The sequence below is a fragment of the Gorilla gorilla genome, chromosome X, assembly GCF_029281585.2.
Source record: "Gorilla gorilla gorilla isolate KB3781 chromosome X, NHGRI_mGorGor1-v2.1_pri, whole genome shotgun sequence".
Lineage (NCBI taxonomy): Eukaryota > Metazoa > Chordata > Mammalia > Primates > Hominidae > Gorilla > Gorilla gorilla.
Window position 1 is genome coordinate 55,335,019 of NC_073247.2, and position 14,505 is coordinate 55,349,523.

At 37.8% G+C, this 14,505-nt stretch overlaps 1 protein-coding gene across 19 annotated transcripts in view; it reads left to right on the plus strand.

Moving 5' to 3' along the window:
• The window catches only part of KDM6A (lysine demethylase 6A), a 235,507-nt gene that overhangs the window by 71,548 nt on the left and 149,454 nt on the right, over positions 1-14,505 (plus strand). The window contains exon 1 of one of the 19 annotated variants that reach the window (XM_055376773.2): positions 5,701-5,766. The exons of 17 other annotated variants lie outside the window; for them this stretch is intronic. The gene's annotated coding sequence lies outside the window, so the exon portion shown is untranslated. One more of the 19 variants, XM_055376774.2, reaches the window with a different exon arrangement.

Consider the following 14,505-nt stretch of genomic DNA (forward strand, 5'->3'; position numbering starts at 1 on the left):
AAGAATATCACTTCAGTAATTCAAATGTATGCCTTGTATGGAGAATGTTGGGTTTAAGGTTTCTTCTGACACTAGTGGGTTGGTATTTACTTCACTGGTTTAAAATAAAAAATTTGAATACGAGCTTAGACATTCAAGCTAAGTTGAAATGGTATTTTGGATGGTCAAATTTCAAATTTTATATGAAAGTATTTGAGTATTTAGTGTGATAAATTATGAGTAGTTATGACAGTTTTCCTTTAAATTCAGATTTTTGGCAAAATGTGATTTTAGGACTGGTTTTTCAGATGAGCTTTTTCAAATTAGTGGAGCACATTGTTAAAACAGCCACTAATAATGAGAGATACTTAAATTTGCCCAATACTGTATTACCTTTACCTTTTCACTTCCTAAATGAAAAACCTTCCTAGTCATATTGGAAAAATTTATAGCTGTGATAGACTGGAGCAGGGCTACCACCTAGTGGTTTAAACAGACACGGGCCCTTATGGAGCATCTGAATGCATAATGCAACTATTTGTCCTTTGATCTTTTATTATGAAGAATTTGTGTTTTGCTTTGTTATTCATTCTTGCCATTTGTGGATCACAGTGGCAGATCAGATTTTCTTTTCTTTCGAGATGAAGTCTTGCTTTGTCGCCCAGACTGGAGTGCAGTGGCATGATCTTGGCTCACTGCAACCTCTGCCTCCCAAGTGATTATCCTGCCTCAGTCTCCGGAGTAGCTGGGATTACAGGTGCACACCACCATTCCTGGCTCATTTTTGTATTTTTAGTAGAGATAGGGTTTCACCATGTTGGCCAGGCTGGTCTCAAACTCCTGACCTCAAGTGATCTGCCCGCCTCAGCCTCCTAGAGTGTTGGGATTACAGGTGTGAACCACTGCACCTGGCCCAGATTTTCCTCATTAGTATTTTTAAAAACAAATTTGATTTTTAGGAGTTCCTTATATATTCTAAATATGAATCCTTTGTCACTACATGTGTTGAAAGTATATTTTCTCGGTTGTGGCTTGCCTTTATACTTATTTTTTTTATAAACATAAGTTCTGAGCATTGACGTAGTTGAATTAATGTATCAGCCTTTTTTTAATGACTTGTACTTTTTGTCTAATTTTAAAGAAATCCCACGCTATCCTAATGTCAAAGCCATTTTTCCGTGTTTTCTTCTTAAGGATTTATATAGTTTCACATTAGGGCCTTTAATAGGTTTTTTTATATGTAGATATAGGAGTCCACTTTATTTTTTTTTTCTCCCGTTAGAAATAACTTGCAGGCTTGCCATCACTTTTTTGTTAGGTTATTGTTTGCCAGTTGCGTTACAGGTTTCCACACATACAAGTTCTGTTTCTGAGCTCTTTATTGCTAAATATATGTATTCATGCACCAGCTCTCTTGATTTCTGTATCTTTATTGTGACTCATGGTATCTGGCACAATGCCAACTTTCTTTTGATTATGTTTGTAGTATTTTTCTGTCTTTTTTCTTTAAGTCTTTCTATGTTATATTTTAGGTGTGTCTAAATTGCATAAATCTGGATTTAAAAATTTTGTTGAAAGCCATTTTCGTAGCATATTTATTCCGTTTACATTTGTTGTGATTAAAATATTGCATTAAATAATAAATATTCATTTAAATATATCTACATATTGATTACCTTCTTTGCTCTGCCCTACCCCCTATCTCCCTACCAGATATACTGAGTTTTTGAATATAAAGACTTTTGTCGGGGGGCGTGGGGTGCAGGGGGGAACTGTAGGATTTCTTTTAGGCCAGGAATGTGATAGTACTGTGTTTGATTTTGGCCTGTACTTTGGATTGTTATTAGTTGAAGACCATCTATAGTTAAATTCTCGTCTGAAGTTTGTGTTCTACCCAGGTCAGATGAATTCAGGCTTATGGTTGTGTAAATACTCAGAATTTTTTTTTTTTTTTTTTTTTGAGTGTCTCCCAGGCTGGAGTGCAGTGGCGTGATCTTGGCTCACTGCAAGTTCCGCCTCCCGGGTCCATGCCATTTTCCTGCCTCAGCCTCCAGAGTAGCTGGGACTACAGGCGCCCGCCACCACGCCCGACTAATTGTTTTGTATTTTTGGTAGAGACAGGGTTTCACCGTGTTAGCCAGGATGGTCTCGATCTCCTGACCTCATGATCTGCCCACCTTGGCCTCCCAAAGCGCTGGGATTACAGGTGTGAGCCACCGCGCCCAGCCAATACTCAGATTTTCTTTTCCACTCATTGCCATCATGGATTGGCAGTTTTCTTTGTCCTTCAAGAACAGTTTTAAAATAACATTTAAAAAATTGGTTTATTATTACATTTTAGTTTTTACTTAGATTGAAGGTGTTCGCTCATTGAGGCTCAGTGTTCTGAGCGGTTATCTTATTTGACTCTTCTTCTTAGGTGGCTTTCAGGCCTTGTGTTCTGTCCCCCAAATAAGACCCCAGAACCCAACACAGGCTTTCAGAATGTCATACAAAAAGTCACTTTGATATTCTGTCTGTCTCCACTTCTCTTAGTTCTGGTTCCCCTGACCGCCCCCAAAGTCCATTCTTTGTAGAGCTTAAGAACTTAAGAACTTTGTGTTGGTCTCCTGCCATTGTGTTTAATCTGACATCTTTAGTTTTCAGCACAAGGTTTCCGTGGTTGTCCTGAAGTGGAAGCCCTTCCCAGCTCTTCATTTTATGGCTTACATGGAAGATTGATAGTACCAATTACTGAGAGAATTTCTTGAGGGCTCTTAAGATTGGTACATATACAAGGGCTCTGTTTGAAAGACTTTGGCTGCCCTGGCGTCCTGGCTGTTTTATGCCTGGTAGCTCTAGCAGTTAAAAGCTCTCCCTGTCTTGCCACTCCTATTACCCATTACCAGTACATTTGTTGGAGAACTTTGGTTGTAGAATATAAATCCCAGAAACAGAGCTGTGTGTGCATGGTTAAGTTTTTTAGTTCATGAGAGAAGGGGGAAATTAAAGATCTTGACTCATACCTGGCCAGTACAACATTGCACAGGGAAGAAAAATGCAATTAGGTGCTTGCTTTACAGTAGAAGAAAATATTGGTAAGTGTTTTACATCGGGTCAGTTTCTGGGGATTTTCTAATTCTGAGCCGAACTTATGTACTGTGAAGGAAATGGTGGGTGGTTTTCAGAAAATAGGGAAACTTTTACATCAAAAACTCTGTAAAGAAGTCAAAGATAAATGTAATCTGGGAAAAAATATTCTGTAACATTATATATAGAAATCCTTTATATATAAATAGCACCTGACAGATCATTTAGGAAAAGAACTATTTATGATGTAGTATACTGAGAACTGTGCACAATGTATGGACAGGTTGATAATTCATGAAAGAAGTAATAAACTTAGCTAGTAAATATTAGGGAAAAAGTAATGAAAAAACTTGAAACCAGCACTGCTGGTGGAAGGTTATATTGGTTCAGCTTTGCTGGTTGGCTTATCAGAAGCTTAAATTGTGCTTTTAATTTGACTGTGAGGAACTTATCCTAATAATAGCAAAAACTTTGTTAACAGATACTCTTCAGTAGAAACAAATTATAGTTTAACTGTTCAATAAAATGCTATGCAGATGTTAATTTTGAGATCTATATGTTTTGACATGATAAACAATATATTAAATCAAATAAAAATTTTATAAAATTGCATATAAAAATTTGTACTTGGCTGGGTGCAGTGGCTCAGTTCTGTAATCCTAGCACTTTGGGAGGCCGAGGCAGGTAGATCACTTGAGTTCAGGAGTTCGAGAGACCAGCCTGGTGTACGTGGCGAAACCTTGTCTCTACAAAAAAAATACAAAAATTAGCTGGGCGTGTTGGTGCGTTCCTGTAGTTCCAGCTACTTGGGTGGCTGAGGCAGTGGATCGCTTGAGCCTGGGAGGTCCAGGCTGCCGTGAACATGATGGCGCGCCTCTGCACCCTAGCCTCGGTGACAAAGTGAGACCTTTCAAAAGAAAAAAACAAAAAGATTATTACTCTTTGCATATATTCATAGAGAAAAGTCTGAAAGGGTATATTCGGGCCTATTAAAAAGCTTTTTTTTTTTAAAGGCACTTATTTTGGGGGAGGGTCCTTTATCATGTTGCAGTTTCTCTAGATTTAAGGTTTTTCATATGTTCAAGAAATAAATCTAAGTGCCTACATTTTAGAAGTTGTAGAATTCAAGGCATATTTTCATTGGAGCTCATGCTCATTAACCCTATCTCTTCCACCTTTTCATGCAACCTGAAGTGCTTGCTTTTTCCTTTTTATGTGCATTTATTTAAAAATGCGTGTAAGGCAAAGGAATGCATACTTTGCTACCAAAGATATTAATTTGAACTACATATTTAACCAGGGTACAGCATGCAGAATAATGTAGTCTTTTACCTTCATAAAGATATGGTCTACATAATTTTGCTGCAGGCGGGCTTTCTTTATACATGTATCTTTTTGGAATTCTGAGTTAAATGTGTGCAGCTTAAATGACAGGCATAATGATTGCTGTAAGACTGTTTCTGTCAACCTCTAGGTAAATAATAGACCCTGTGGAGTAGCATAAGCAAATTAAATTAAAAAATAAAGGGTTATAATGCCAACTTTTTTTTTTTTTTGAGATGGAGTCTCGCTCTGTCACCTAGGCTGGAATGCAGTGGCGCGATCTCTGCTCACTGCAAGCTCCGCCTCCCGGGTTCAAGCAATTCTTTTGCCTCTGCCTTCCAGTAGCTGGGACTACAGGCGCGTGCCACCACGCCTGGCTAATTTTTGTATTTTCAGCAGAGATGGGGTTTCACCATATTGGCCAGCCTGGTCTCGAACTCCTGACATCGTGATCCACCCGCCTCGGCCTCCCAAAGTGCTGGGATTACTTTACAGGCGTGAGCCACTGCGCCCGGCCTTGCCAACTTTTTCATATGGAAAATCACAGGATCATTCTGAAGTGAAATTATCTCTCATACTGTCATTGGTCCCAAAATACAGTTTTTAAAAGATCATTTAAGGCTTAATTCGTTGCTTAATTTGAGTAAGGAGACTTTATAATGTACTTGAATGTATTCCATCTTTACAATGTTACATTTAGGATGCTACCAAAAAATTTGGAAAATAACTTAGCTGTTGTGTCAATACAGCTTCTTTTTATTTAATGTATACCCTGGGTGTGAGTGTGTGTTTGTGTGTGTGTGTCTGTGTGTGTGAATATAGAATCCATTAATTCATGTGGTTGCATGCATCTAAGATAAGTTTTGGAGTTAGTAGTAAACTAGCAACTTGTTGACTGTTGAGACAGTACAGCTTAGTTTGCTTTGTTGCAGCTGTATTTGTCATTTCTTTGCTGTGGGATATGATGAGGTTTCTCTTCAAATAATCTGATCAATCTTTTATTCTTTAATTCATAGTACCCTCCCTTCCCCCTTTTTCCTTTTTCTCCTTTTTTTTTCCTTTTTGCCTTTGTTATAGATGCCCAGGCACACAACAGTATCAGGCGTTATCAGTACCAGCTCACATTCCTTTCCTTATTTGGAAAGAGGACTAACTTTCTACCTCATTACAGACACCTCTTCCCCTTTCCTCTCCACTTTCTTTTACGTGCCCATCTTATCTAAAAAAATTCAAATGTTCAGCCAACCGGGATTAGTTTAGATTGTATGACCCGACCCCGGCCAATGAGGAAAGGGTACAGGGGCAGGACTTGCATCAGGAATAAAGGCTCTCGTGCCCCTTTGTTCAGGTGTGCTCCCATGGTGACTGGCCAAGGAGGCACCCCTCTGTGCAGAGGTAAAATTGCTTTGCTAAGAATCCTTTGTTCGAGTGTTCAATTTCCTTAGGATTTTGAGCGTTATTCCTAACATTTGCCAAAAATACTAAAGAGAGAAAAATCAGCAACACAAGGTAAACTAAGGAGTTGTCATTCCGAAGCTGCAAAAAGTGGGATAAAGCTGTTTAACATTTTCCAGATACATACCACACTTAGTCTGAACTGGTATATTATTTTATACATATACATATGTATATATGTAGTAGTGTTTTATTTTTCTGTCACAGGTGTCTTTTGAATATGGGAACTTAGTTTTTTTTGGTTGGGTTACTTTTGATTTGGATATGTTTATGTCTGTTTATTTTTTATTTTTTGTTATAGTGATGATTGCTTTTTATAATGATTTAAAATAAAGAGGGGCGAAAAAATATGGTAGAGAACTGAGGCTAAGTCTGGGAATGGTTTGTGAGAGCTGGGAGTTGAAATTTTATGTGTTGCTTTTCTGCTTGGTATGGAGTTGGGGAGGAGGAGCTAGTGTGTAGGAGAAAAAGCTGATTATGGAGAGGGTCATTCTTGCACATGACTTTAGGTCCCTGGGCATGACCTGAGTCAACTACCTTACTGCTCAGAGGCTGTGAAGCCATACTGTTTGAATCTTTGCTAGTTTGTAGCTTTGTGACCATGAGCACAGGATTTACTTAGGCCTCAGTTTTCCTGTCAGTGAAGTAGGGTTAATTACTGTAATAGACCCCATTTCATAGTAATTGTGAGGATTAAAGAATAAGTATATGTAAGTTGCTTAGAATAGTGCTTGGTACATATCAAGAGCTCAAGTATTAGCTATCAACACTTTACTAAGTTGTCTAGTTTGATTTCAATAGTGTAATTCTTTGAGAGTATTTTGCAATAGCAAAGTGTTTTAAATAGTTTATTTGAAAAGAATGGTTCTTAAAGTGCCAGTGATGGTTTCTTGAATGTTGAATGATGCTTGTTTACTCATTAGCATTCAACACATCCCATGAATGCAGAGTAGTAGGCCCAAAGAGACTGAAAAATCTAGGATTCAGACTGGCATCTAACTTTCATTCTACTGACCTTTTTTTTTTTTTTTTGAGACGGAGTTTTGCTCTCATTGCCCAGGCTGGAGTGCAGTGGCGCGATCTCGGCTCACTGGAACCTCCGCTTCCTAGGTTCAAGCGACTCTCCTGCCTCAGCCTCCTGAGTAGCTGGAATTACAGGCGCCCACCACCACGCCCAGCTAATTTTTTGTATTTTTAGTAGAGGCGGGTTTTCATCATGTTGGCCTGGTTGGTCTCAAACTCCTGACCTCAGGTGATCAACCCGCCTCGGCCTCCCAAAGTGCTGGGATTATAGGCGCAAGCCACCGCGTTCAACCCCTCTGCTGACTCTTTTGACAAAAGATGTGTATTAATTGAAAGTAGGAAATAGAGAGACAGACAGGGTAGAGTGACAAATGTTTAAGTTCCTTTATCATCTCTAAAATGTTAGATATGGGTGACGATTAACTGGGTTTCTTTTTTTCTTCCCTCCATCCTTTTTGTGTGTGTTAATGATTATTTCATTAGGCAGTTGTTTTGTTGTTGTTGTTGTTGGTTTTGTTTTGAGACAGAGTCTCACTGCATTGCCCAGGCTGCAGTGGCGTGATCACAGCTCACCGCAGCCACCATCTCCTGGGCTTAAGTGATCCTACCACCTCTCAGCCTCCTGAGTAGCTGGGACCACAGGTGTGTGCCATCATGCCAGCATAATTTTTAAAGATGTTTTTGTAGAGATGGGAGTCTCCCTATGTTGCCCAGGCTGGTCTCCAGTAATCCCCCCACCTCAGCCTGCCAAAGTGCTGGGATTACAGGTGTGAGCCATTGCACCGAGCTTTGTTTTTTTTTTTTGTTTTTGTTCTTAAGCGAGGAAAGAGGGTTACACACACATCTGTCTCTTAAAGAATTCTCAAAAACAGTCAGTTCTGGGCTGCACTGGAACTCTACTGTTCCAGGAACATGGGCTTCCATTTCCTACTCTGCGGATCTCAGCTATGGCATCTACCTCTTAGTCCAGGAGAGTTACTGAAGTTCTTGCCATCTGGATGATTCTACCCAAGTAGGCAGAGGAGGGGTTGAAGTGGAGCCTGTCTTTCCCTTAGATTCCATTGGGCAGAATTTAATCACCAAGCCACACCTACAAGAATGGCTGGGAATCTCAGCCTTCAGTCTGTGTAAAAATGTGCCTAATTAAATTTAGGGGTTCTATTAACAAAGAGGAGAAAGGGTATCTGAGACACCTAGAATCTGAAGCAAGTTACAAAACAGTATTTATAGAAATATTAATCAGGTAGGAAAAGTATATGTGCTTACATCTGCATGATATAATCGCTTTTTTCTTTTTCATTACAATATAATCTTGAATATGTTAGAAATTTTAAATATTTGTTGCTCCTGGGAAAGGGAACTGGGCGGCTGGGGTCAGGACTAGGAGAGAGACTTTTTAGTATATATGCCTTTTTGAAGTGGTGATAAATAAATTTTCAAAAATAGTAAATGAAATTAAAAAGAAAAAGTCTGCAAGTTTGATATATAAGTTCAGGAGTAGATATGTCATTAAGAATCAGCAATACTTTATGCCTGTAATCCCAGCACTTTGGGAGGCCAAGGCAGGTGGATCGTTTGAGACCAGCCTGGCCAGCATGGTGAAACCCCGTCTCTACAAAGAGTACAAAAATTAGCCAGGCGTGGTGACGTGTGCCTGTAGTCCCAGCCACTTGAGGGGGTTGAAGTGGGAGGAGCACCTAAGCCTGGGAGGTCAAGGCTGCAGTGAGCTGTGATTGTGCCACTACACTCCAGCCTGGGTGACAGAGTGAGACCTTGCCTTAAAAAATAATAATAATAATAATACTTAAGATTATTTTAATTGTAACTCTTCCCTCATTTAAAAAAAAGTATAATGTGTTGACGTTTCAAAAATGGTTTAGATTCAGGTAGTTTCAATCCTTTTAAATTCCTAAGCGTATTTATGGTGTTTTAAAAGCAGCCAGGCAAAGGCATTGCCGAATACCCACAAACAGGAAGAATTTCCTTCTGATTTACGGCACATCTTTCTGGAAAGGATATCAAGTTTAATGATGCATACACTTTTAGGGATTTGTTGGGAACAGGTCAGAAGAATAGTAATATTATACATTAGATATTATGTCTCTTTATACGTAATGTAATGTAAAGTAAGAAAACTAATAACTAAGTCGGTGGTGGTGATGGTAGTGGTGCAGTAGAGAAACATCTTTTCTTGATATTGTCTGGATTACTGCAACAAATTCTTTTACTGATCTGTGTCAGAAGTACCAGGGGTGATCTGCTATAGTTACATAGTTTGCCACCTCTTTAGGATGTCTGAATAACAAGCTGTTAAAAATGTAGGAAGTTAGTGGGATGAGAGTTTGATGTGGGGTTGGAGTAGAGTGGGCTTTGTGTTGGGGAACAGGGAAAGAAAAAATATGGATGTGTAGGCTGGGACTGGAGCCAAGTACTCACTGTTACAGGCAGTAGGAAATAATTGGAAGTTTAAGAGCTGGGAAGCATGACAATAAATAGCATTGCTGGAAGAGTGGGTTTTGTTTGTTTAGGGTATGAATTGGGCTGTAGAAACAGACCAGTCAAGGAGCAACAAGTGGCAGTAACGATGTAGTACGGGCATTCATTGGAATTTGCGGAAATAATAGGTAAAAAGAAAAAGGGGAATGGTTATGGGAGAAGTGTTAGGGAAGACTTAGCAGTAATCAATTGGATGTGTAGGCATAAAGAAATTATTTGACTAGGTGCTATTAATGAAAAGGAAACTTAGAGAATTTTTGAACAGTGCAAGAAACTTAATTTTTACTTGGCGAATTTAAGATGATGTTGGAATGTCCAAGTGGAAAAAGTCTGATAAGTTGTTTAGAGTTAAAAGATTTCTTCTTCCTTCTTTGTCTTTCTTCTTATTCCCTCCCTGCCCCTGCTTCTCTTGTGTAAACAGAAGTTTATAGTGCACAAAAGTGACTCTCGGGAAAGTATCTTTAGTTAAGGATCAAGATAGTAAGGTAGAACCAAGGAAGAAAGAGGAGTGAGGAAGGCAGATGGGTTAGAAAAGAGGATCCAGGAGAAAAAAAAGATATACAGGAGAATAAAGGAGACAGGAACCAGTTTGCCTTCACTTTGGATACCTAGCAGCCAATAAAAGTGACCAGGATGGAGTAGGTGCTCATTGATGAGTGACTGGTATAATACTAAGTATTTTTAATTATCCACAGGTATTATCTAGTTTAGTACCTTAAAAAAAAAACTAGTGCAAAATATACATAACATGCAATTTACCATTGTAATCCTTTCAGATGTACTGTTCAGTAGTGTTAGTCTCCAGAACTCTTTTCATCTTGTAAAACTGAAACTTTATACCCATTAAACAACTGCTAATATTTCAGTGATTTTAATAAAAATGTTTACAATATTTATCCCCATTAGGTTAATATAGGGGTTTTTCTTTTTCCCTAAAATAGTCTTATTTTAAAACTGCGTTGTCTTGAGTAGTCTTTTATTGAGAAAGTTGTAAGCTTCTAAAAACCATAATTCTTTTTTAATTTTTAATTTTATCTTATTTTTTATTGTATAAATTTTACAGGGTTGTACTTAGATTCATAGAGTCCAAGGATATTTTTTTAAAAATGCAAATTAGAATTGTATCCAAAATAAGGTATCTCCTTTCTAACTCCCACTAAAATAGCTTAGTAATATATGCTTTAATTCTTTGCACTTATATGAACCAGTGATGGCCCATTTAATTTTTGGTGTGTTTAATTTTTCCTACCTTCTGAATGAGCTGAATTAAGTTATACTCATTCATTGGCACTATCCAAAGTGCAATTAATCTTCTCATCTAAGTGACTGCTTTTTAAATATTTAAGTAAAGCTTCAATCCTGTTTGATTTTCCTCAGTTAAACTTAGTTAAGGTAGTTTTCATATGACAGTTTCCACATCCTTTACCAAACTTGTAGCCCTCTTTGTGTTATCACCTGTTGAAATGTGCTATTCAGAACTGATAATGCTAGAGATCTGATCAGACTAGACCTTGGTGAGCTGATTATTGCTGTTGATGTGTATAATATAATTTATTAATTTGGGCCATGAATATTTTTTAAATTTCCTTCCGTTTCCTTTTCCTTTTCCTCTTCCTCTTCCTCTTCCTTTTCCTTTTCCTTTGACAGGGTCTTGCTCTGTCGCCCAGGCTGGAGTGCAGTGGTGCAATCATGGCTCATTGTAGCCTCATCTTCCCAGACCCAAGCCATCCTCCCGCTTCAAGCTTCCCACGTAGCTGGGATCACAGGCATGCACCACACCATGCCTGGGTAATTTTTTTTAATTTTTGTAGAGACGAGGCCTCGCTCTGTTGCCTGGGCTGGTCTCGAACTCCTGGGCTCAAGGAATCCTCCTGCCTTTTGCTGGGATTATAGGCATGCTGGGATTATAGGCGTGAGCCATCGTGCCTGGCCAAATAGCCATATTTCATGGATGATACATTGACCTACTGTCTGCTTAAATCCCTTAATCTATTTTAAGGAGTCTGCTGGTTGCTGGATGCTCAACCATTGTGTATGCGTATGATTGGCTTTTAAAAATTACGGGCAGGGCTCATAATTGGTGGCTCACACCTGTAATCCCACTACTTTAGGAGGCTGAGGTGGGCGGATCACTTGAGATCAGGAGTTCGAGACCAGCCTGGCCAACATGGTGAAACCCAGTCTCTACTAAAAATACAAAAATTAGCTGGGCATGGTGGTGGGTGCCTATAATTCCAGCTACCTGGGAGGCTGAGGCAGGAGAATCGCTTGAACACGGGAGGCCGAGGTTGCAATGAGCTGAGACCACACCATTGCACTCCAGCCTGGGCAACAAGAGTGAAACCCCATCTCAAAAAAAATAAATAAATAAAAATAAAAATTATGGGCAGGACTGCGTATTTGTTTTTATTATATTCAGCCTAAAAGTTTCACTCATTTAAAACCATTGGGGTATTAAAATCTGTATTTTCTCTACCATTTGTAGTCACCCAGCTACTGCAGTTAATCTTTTAAGTTGAAAAGAAAAATGTTTAAATGTTGCATATATTTAACAATTCTAAAATATTGACAGCATCCTATTTTAGCAAGGCACTGACCAAGTTCATCATAAAAGATTAATACTGCACATGAAAAAAGTTAAATTAGTTACATGTCTGTGTTCACAAGCTCAAAAGTTCACCTGTCAGAGTTTAGAAATACAGGGTAATGGTAATGTTACTTTTCTGGGATAGCTGATTTTTAAAATAATAGCAGTGCAGCAGATACCAAGCACAAGTTATATTGAATGTTGTGGAATATGGCACTATGATGGAAATAAAAAACACACCTAAGCTTTCTACGTAGCTGGGAGGATCTTAGTTCATTTATTTCCCTTTTCAGTGTTTTTTTTCCTAGTAGGTAGTAAGGATTATGGATGTGCAATCCACCAGCTATAAACAATTAGAGGATGTAACAATGATTTTTGTGGAGGGTATTGCTTTTATCCTCCTTGCTGCAAGATATTTTATTAGGCTTTTGATTTATAAACATAAGAAATTTTGCTTTCCTAATATTTAGTATATGGATTGAATATTAAGTTGTTTTTAGGCTTTAAGAATTATCTAGGTCTGTACTGTCCAGTATGGTAGCCATTAGCCACATGTTTGTTTAAATATTAAAATGAAATTATTTAAAAATTCACTTGTCCACTTGCACTAACCATGTTTCAGAGTGCTCAATAACCACATGTGTCTAATGGCTACTGTATTGGACAGCACAGATCATAGGGTATTTGTATCATTGCAGAAATTGCTCTGTTGATTGCTGATGCAACCACAAATGATTTTCTTTGAAATTTCTGACTATCCTTACGCTAAAGGTATAGGATGAGTCCTCAGAGGAAAGCATAATAATTCTTTAATGAATTTTTTTTTTTTTTTTGAGACTGAGTCTAGCTCTGTCGCCCATGGTTGGAGTGCAGTGGCGCAATCTCGGCTCACTGCAACCTCCGCCTCCTGGGTTCAAGCAGTTCTCTTGCCCCAGCCTCCCGAGTAGCTGGGACTACAGGCGCCCACCACTACGCTTGGCTCATTTTTTGTGTTTTTAGTAGAGACACGGTTTCACTGTGATAGCCAGGATGGTCTCCATCTCCTGACCTTGTGATCCGCCTGCCTCAGCCTCCCAAAGTGCTGGGATTACAGGCATGAGCCACCGCGCCCGGCCCTTTTAATGATTTTTATAAGAATAGAAATGATAGAGGTTAATTATGAAAAAAATCTAAAAAATATAGAAAAGTAAAATGAACAAAATACAAGGAAGATTCTGTGTGGGACAACTATATAGACCTTTTTTTTTTTTTTTTTTTTTTTGCTGTGACACAGCCCTCAGGAGATCCTGAGAACATGTGCCCGTAGACTTTCTTTTTTTAGTACCTGTTTTATATTCCAGTCCTTCTTCTCTGCAGTTGTGTACAAAGCTACTGTACAGGGATAATTTTACTTGTGTACATTTAAAATTTTAAAAGCAAGAAATAAAAATAATCCTATTGACTGGAGGTATTTTTGCTTTATGGAAGTTTATCTGAATGTTTTTCTGAATCTAAACAGTATATATCTTCTGTTATTAGCCTTTTGAGTAAAAATATAAAAATTCTGTGTTTTATTGTAGATTATTGTATGAGTTAGGAATATTGGAAATTATCTCAAGTTATTTATTTTCCTTTAAATGTTCTTTAAAAAGTGTGTTAGATGTTTGGCTGTATCTGATATTAGAATTACCTCAGATACTTCAAATAAATTCATGAAGTTTCACTATGAAGTAGTAATACAGAGTGCTTGGCAACTTTCTTCTGCCTTTTTGCTCATTTTCATCTCATTTGATGTTTGGCTCTGTCAGCATCATTGACCACCAACGTTGTTTGGTAGGTGCATGGCAGCTTTACGGGGAAATTATTAAGAATTTGTTAATCAGGCCTGAGTGTATGGGTACCTGAATTTAAAATCAACCATTCTGATTTTTACCTGATTTTATATTTCATGATGATCAGCATTATGTATAATATTAATTTTGGTGTGTTCCTTAGTTTTATGACAAGTAGAAGATAGGCAATTGATGATCAAGGCAGTGGCATGAAGGGTGATAAGAGGAAGTAGAGAATGTTGGCATCTTTTTTGTTTATATCATTAAAGAAAATTTGTGTTTCTGTCTTGAATCCTTTTTACCATGAAAACATAGTTGCTTATAAATTTAATGTTAATCAGCCATATGCAGCTCTCAGAGGAGTAGGAAAGGTTTATAAATAACCTAAGAGTTAAAAAAAAATACGCTCACTATTATAATGAGAACTTTATTTACAATATTCTTATTCATTAATGTAAAATTAAGAATTGTAATGTATCCAATAATGTTATGTTTCTCTGATATTATAAAGCACTGTAATAAATTGTATTTTTATACTCTAGCCATCTGCCAGATAAGAATTATATATGACTTAAATAAAAAGAATTTTGAAATTTCATACCTTCAGATTATAGTAATTTCTGAGACTTCAGTGTAGCATTCAGACTTTTTTAATTATAGGGAAGCAGAAAGATTAATTTTCAGTGATTGTGATTTGGTACATATAGCTAAGAGTAGAACAGGAATTGAAGACAAGTTCTTTTATAAACCCTTAGGCTTTAA